Source organism: Glycine max, chromosome 14 (genome assembly GCF_000004515.6).
Source record: "Glycine max cultivar Williams 82 chromosome 14, Glycine_max_v4.0, whole genome shotgun sequence".
NCBI lineage: Eukaryota > Viridiplantae > Streptophyta > Magnoliopsida > Fabales > Fabaceae > Glycine > Glycine max.
In genome coordinates, this window is record NC_038250.2 from 41900413 (window position 1) to 41908095 (window position 7683).

Here is a 7683-nt window from a genome sequence, read left to right on the forward strand (position 1 = left end):
TAATCAATCTCTCATCCTACAACATTACCCTCAATATGGACACATCTATCTTTATTCATGATCCTCGATATTCAATATTGCACTTCCTGCAAGGAAGAGACAACTTGTTAAGTGATTTTGTGGTTATTTTCGGATCAAGTAATCTGTAAGCATTTTCCTCTTACGGATCAAGATGATTTGGAAAATGCTTACGGATCACCTGATCCGTAAACTATGTCTGAGTGGTTTATGGATCAGGTGATCCGTAAGCATTTTCCGAATCAACTTGATCCGTTAGAGGAAAATGCTTACGGATTACTTGATCCGTAAATAACTCCAAGCTTCCCTACTCCGACATCAATGACGGAAAATGATTGAAATGCTTACCTTGGCGGCCGACGCTAACGATGCTCGACGGTGGACGCTGGTTCGTGGTTCGTGGCTCCTCTTGACGGCAACACGACTCCCTTCACGGTGGTTCGTGGCTGAGGAAGAAGAAGAAGATGGTAGCGCGAGGAAGAAGGATGGCTGCAAGGAGAATGCGAGGAAGAAGAAGAAGAATGCGAGGAAGAAGAATGGCTTTGTGGGGGGAAGAAGAAGAATGCGAGGAAGAAGATGAACGCGAGGAAGAAGAAAAGTGCTGGGTACGCGAGGAGGAGAGAGAGAGTAGCGGGAGAGAGAGAGTTAGACATTTTTTTTTAAAATAACCCAGGGGCATAAATGACTTTTCATATAAAGTGCTGGGTGCACCAGCAAAAATGCTAGGTGCACCTAGCAACACTCCCAAATTATTCACAAAACTATCTCTCAACAATGTTCACGGTGTGAATTTGGGACCAAAGGACACATCTTGTTTTTAATTTACTTTTTGCACACCTTGTTTATAACTCGGGACTCCAAACTTGACTTTTAAATGGTTTTCTTTTTTTTTTTTGTAATTTTTTAATTATACAAATAATTAGTAATATATTTAATTATTATATTTAAATATTATATTTTTTAAATACTAACATATAACGTAACTAATTGTAATAAAAATTATTCGTGGGGGGTGGTTTTTGTTTTATTTTTTTAATATTTATGTTTTATGGTTCAAAAAATAGTTCAATTGGATTGTTTTCAAATGAATCTAATGATATAAATTTCATTCTTGTCTTGATTTAAAAATACTTGAAAAATTGTGTCTGAAAGCGTAACAAATCATGTTTTGCATTTTAATAATTTATTGATGGTTTTTTTGTGTGAATATTTTTGTTTATGAATATGAAGTTATTTCTTACGAACCAAAAATCATTTGCATTATTTTGCTTATGAAAATGAGGTTATTTGATACAAATAATAGTTTAGTTCCATTATTTTCATGTTGATGAATTCAATGGTACAACTAGAATGACTTGATTTGGTTTAGAAAGGTTTGAAAACTATGTCCAAAAATTGTAAAAATTAATTTTTGCATTTAGTAAACTCATTTTAGATTTACTAATGAATAATTTTATTGTTCTACAATAAAAAGAAGATTACACATGAAATTCCTAAAACAAACATAATAAGGATCATTAAAAATAAACATAAACGGGAAAATTATTGCTCAAACATATTGTTGGAGCATTATTTGTCACACTTGATGACATGTTGCACGAAATATATACTTCTTAACATGATATCAGTTCTCCTTTGGAAACACTTGTGTCACATATTAACACATGAGCATATAATGTAAATTTGTGAATATCAAAATTATTGGTAACCTAAAATGCAAAAACATTACTTTGACAACATTGTGTTGTGTAATATTCAAATAACATTTGGAGCGGGGAGGAAAGGTATAAAACACAACTACTTGTAGAGTATACAATTCAGTTCAATAAAAAATAAGTTCTATGCAACACAAAAAGTAAAAAACTAATAACAAGAGCAAGAAACTTACTTCTCGCAGAATTAAGACAAAACCAACAATTATATATTGGGCAAAATCTTTATCTTGTATGATTGTTTGTGGCAAAGGGGTATTAATAGTGTTTGTAGGATCATGAAATTAAATTTTTTATGAATGGATATCCCAAAATAGCAATGTAATCGTTAGAGATCAAATTAAGCCTGACTACCTTGAGCATAACTCTCATGTAGCCAAAACCATTGTGGATACAAGTTTTGACAATAATGACTATTAAAGGTACACGATAAAAAATATAGTCAATGGACCATAACAGTGTTCTGTGAAGTGTGTCATCAACATTTACCAATCCTACAATTATACAAATTCAACAATCAATTTAGGATTTAAGTGTATCAAGTACAATAAATGTTTTACGATAGTTGACATTGTGATTGAATGAAATCTAAAGCACATAACCATGTATTCATGTTACATTCATATTGGCTTTCTTGGTGGCCACACATTGAGTTGGGAGTAGCTCCATAGGTTGTTGGTTCATCATGACAACCTATAGGACCTTTATGAGACCAAAAACAAGTGCTTTTGAATTGGAGGATGGAAAATTTGGGTTAGAAGGATGAACAAAGGATGAGAGGTTTAAGTCATCAATGTCAAGAAATTTCGACGGTGTATTGTTCATGATGAAAAAGACTTTGTGAGAAAAACATGGTTTGAAGATGATGAGATGTCGAAGTTAAAATTCATACATCACTCATATTTATACATATAAATGAGTTGAGCTTTGAATGAAAGAGATATGATAGATTAAATGAAATATGTTGTTGAGCATTTTCTTCAAGTATTATCTCAACTGCTTGTCTTTTGTGGAACAAAAGACTAAGCTCTGCAGGATTCATGATGGGTAAACAGTAATCTCATTTATGTCAATATGTTATGGGCCATTGATCAGTGTTGATGGTATCTCAACCGCTACTTTTCTTTCATAAAAGAGGAAACTTTGTTGGATTCCTGACGGGTGAGTGGTAACCTCATTTACGCCAATGCAGTTTGGGTTGTTGATTGTCGTCAGTGCCATCTCAGTCGCTCTTTTTTTGGCACAAAAATTGAAGCTTTATAGGATTCCTGACAGGTGAATAATAACCTCGTTTGCATCAATGCATTCTAGGTCATTGATTGTCTTCAGTGCTATCTCGACCACTACTTTTCTGGCACAAAATACAAAGCTTTGAAGGATTCCTAACGGGTGAATAGTAACCTCGTTACGTCAATGCATTATGGACCATTGATTGTTGTTAGTGCTATCTTGGTTGCTCCTTTTCTGGCATAAAAGACGAAACTCTGTAGGATTTTTGACAAGTGAACAATAACCTCATTTATGTCAATGCGTTCTTGGTTGTTGATTGTCATCAGTGGTATCTTGATTGCACTTTTTTGTGGCAGAAAAGACGAAACTCTAGGATTTCTGATAGGTCAACAGTAACCTTATTTACATCAATGCATTTTGGGCAGTTGATTGTTGTCTGTGCTATCTCAACAATTACTTTTTTTGGCATAAAAGATGAAGCTCTGTAGGATCCCTGACGAGTGAACAATAACCTCATTTATGTTAATGCGTTTTTGGCCATTGATTGTCGTTAGTGGTATCTCGGTCGCACCATTTTGTTGCACAAAAGATGAAACTCTACAGGATTCTTGATAGGTCAACAACAACCTCGTTTACGTCAATGCGTTATGGGTTGTTGATTGTTGTCGATGTTATCTCAACCATTACTTTTTTGGCCCAAAAGATAAAGCTCTGCAAGATTCCTGATGGTGAACAATAATCTCATTTACGTCAATACGTTATGGGCCATTGATTGTCATCAGTGCTATTTGAACCACTGCTTTTCTGATACAAAAGATGAACTCTGCAGGATTCTTAACAGGAGAGTAGTAACCTCATTTATGTCAATGCATTATGGGTCATTGATTGTAGTCAATGGTGTCTCGGTCGCTCATTTTTTGGTACAAAAGTCAAAGCTCTACAAGATTCCTAACGGGTGAACTATAACCTTGTTTATGTCAATGTGTTATGGGTCGTTGATTTTCGTTGGTGCAATCTCAGTCGCTCATTTTCTAACCTAAAAGACGAAGATCTTCTAGATTCTTGATAGTTCAATAGTAACCTCGTTTATGTCAATGCATTTTGAGCCATTGATTTTTGTTGGTGTTATATCAACCACTACTTTTCTAGCACAAAAGATGAAGCTCTACAGGGTTTTTGATGGGTGAACAATAATCTCATTCACGTCAATGTGTTCTGAGCCATTGATTGTCATCGGTGCTATCTCAATCACTCCTTTTTTTTTTTTTTATACAAAAGACGAAATTCTGTAGGATTCCTGATAGGTGAGTAGTAACCTCGTTTACGTCAATGCGTTATGGGTCGTTGATTGTCGTTAGTGGTATCTCGGTTGCTCATTTTTTGATACAAAAGTCAAAGTTCTACAAGATTCTTGATGAGCGAACAATAACCTTGTTTATGTCAATATGTTATGAGCCATTGATTTTCATTGGTGCAATCTCAGTCACTCATTTTTTGGCACAAAGGATGAAGCTCTTCAGGATTCTTGACTAGTGAACAATAACCTTATGACACATGAAAAGAAATATTATTGTAGAGGTGATTTTTCTTGTTTTTGGTCATTTTTTATTTGTTTATAAACCGATTGGAATCCTCAAAGTTGTATTATCAACTTCATCGACATGAAAACTAGGGAACAAAGTATTATTTGAACTAAAATTTCTGATACACATAACCATATAGTGCCAAAAATTGTCCTCATGGAATGAAATTTTATTTGAACCAAAATACTCGATACATTATTTGAACCAAAATACTCGATACACATAACTATATAGATGCCAAAAGTTATCCTCATGAGATGAACTTTTTAAGTAAAAAATATTTTTTTGGAAATGGTTCAAATAGGTATTGTGAAACTTCGATAATTTGAACCAAAATACCTAATACACATAACTATATAGATGCCAAAAGTTGTCCTCATGAGATGAACTTTTTAAGTAAAAAATATTTTTTTTGGAAATGGTTCAAATAGGTATAGTGCAAAAAATTGACCTCATGGAATGAAATTTTGAAGTAAAAGTATTTTTTTTTTGTTTTTGAACACTTTTTATGCACTTTTAGGCTGATCGAAGTTTTGAAAATTGTAATATCGGTTTCGTCAACATGAAAACTATGGTAATGAAATATTATTTGAACCAAAATACCTAATACACATAATCATATAGGTGCCAAAAGTTGTCTTCATGGAATGAATTTTTTGAAGTAAAGGTGATTTTTTCTTGTTTTTTGGAACTTTTTTTTATGTGTTTTTAGTCTCATTGGAGTCCCCAAAGTAGTATTATCAGTTTTATCGACATGAAAACTACGGGAATGAAATATTATTTGAACCAAAATACTCGATACACATAACTATATAGATGCCAAAAGTTGTCCTCATGAGATGAACTTTTTAAGTAAAAAATATTTTTTTGGAAATGGTTCAAATAGGTATTGTGAAACTTCGATAATTTGAACCAAAATACCTAATACACATAACTATATAGATGCGAAAAGTTGTCCTCATGAGATGAAATTTTTAAATAAAAAATATTTTTTTTTGGAAATGGTTCAAATAGGTATTGTGAAACTTCGATAATAAATTTTTAATGACAACAAATTAATATATCAATATAAGTAAATTACATAGACGAAAAATACTGACAATGTTGATATGTTAATTTGTGTTGCAACCTATGTTATGCCAATGTTGATCATTTAAAAATGAAAAGTGCAATATTCATCGTCTTTTAATTATTGCACAAAAAATCATATTTGAATGTGATCTCAATTACATGTTGATAGTTATCCACATGCATGTCAATGCCATCCAACCCATTCAATCCGTCGGTGCAATCTGAACCATTGATTACTTTTAAAAAAAAATTAGAATGACTACACACTGACATATGTGTTCACACCATAATAGTAACAACATTGCATTCGATGCAACATAAACCATTCAAATTTTTGGTGGAATCCTCTACCCACTGTGAGGTCACGATTGAATCGGTGCAAGTCTATGGTTTAGATCACATTTATTCAAATGTGATTACTATTAACGCTTCAAGAATCATTGAGTTGTCTATCCTTTTGTGTAGAAGGATCGATCACAACCCTCTACCAAATTCCCTCATGTGTGAACAATGTTTGCAAAAACGTCAGTATAATCTATGCCCTTGATGGCGCCAATGCAATCCTAGCCCTTTGTTTTTGCACAAAATCTTATGCCTTGATTTGTTCATTTATGTTTCCCTACATATAGGTCGTCTATCTTACTTTTCATCACAAGATTATTGGTGAGAGAGTTATATCAATAATCGAAAAGTAAATCATGAGTTCCTTACATTATTCGTTGTTCTCTACTACAATGGGGAGGTAAGAGAAATTAATCATGGGTCACAGTTTTTATTGTGTTACCCACATTATCCAAAGCTAATTGAAATTACTCAATGTACATTACATGATTTGAAGCAAGCCATACAACATAAGCTTAATTAAGGTGATGGGAAAATAGTAAGTGAGATCCTTTTACAGTGGCCGATATCACACGTCGGTGGAATATTTCATTATACAACTTGTAAACTTGAGGAAGATAATGATGTCACAACAATGTTCCATACACTCTACTAGTACTTAGACTTTATTGTAGTTGATTTATATGCTATCATGGAGGACATCCAAACATAGTCGATGTTGTGGGACGATCTGTCACAACAACTTGATCGATGTCTAAATCTAGGGGCAATTGAAAATGTTAACAACGTCTACTAGTACAAAAACAAATATTACTGTTAGTGTGTTTATGACTTTCTTTACTTTTATCATGCTTAAGTTATGTTTAATTTGTAATGGATGAAGTGTTTTTTTTTTTTTTTTTAATTTTGAATTTAAGACTATATTTAATTTGTAATGGATGAAGTGCTTATTTATTTTCAATTTAAGACTATGTTTGTATTTAATATCGTGATCATAATGGATTAATGCACAATGCATAATAGTATTGTGTTTAATTGATAATCATATTTGATATAAGTACTAACAAAATGTAAAATAAATGAAAAGAATATGTAAAAATTAGGAGAGCATCGCAAAAGTTTCTAAAAAAACATTTATGATTTTGTGTTTTTTCATGATTTTAAAAATCATCAAATTGAAATTTTTTTTAAGCCATACTTAGACATATAATTTGACATTTTGAACCCCAAATCCCCATGGTATAGGTCCCCAACATGGGGCTAATGAAGATTACTTTTTTTTCTTCTAGCTACTACTAAAAGCTCTGACCAATAAGAGATAGTCACCAATTAAATGACCAAAATGCCCCTACACAAAAAAGTCATGATTGATGATTAAAGTTGTTATGTAAAAGGAATTCAAGTCATGATTGATGATTAAAGTTGTTATGTAAAAGGAATTCAATGACTTCGAGTCATTGTATTTTGCCCACGAGCAAAAAAATAAAATAATGGAAGATGAGTAAATTGTCTATTAAAGTTGTTGCATGGAGGTTAAAAATAATGGTAGGAACCCAATGACTACAAATCATTGTATTGATTGATGACAAGCATGACGTGAAGCTTGAGACAATGTTTGTCAATTTCACACTGTCCAAAGTTGTTTCATAGTTGATTGATGTATACTACTGTTATTCAACTATATCTATTAAATTATATCTACTAGTGTATCTACATACATCACCAAC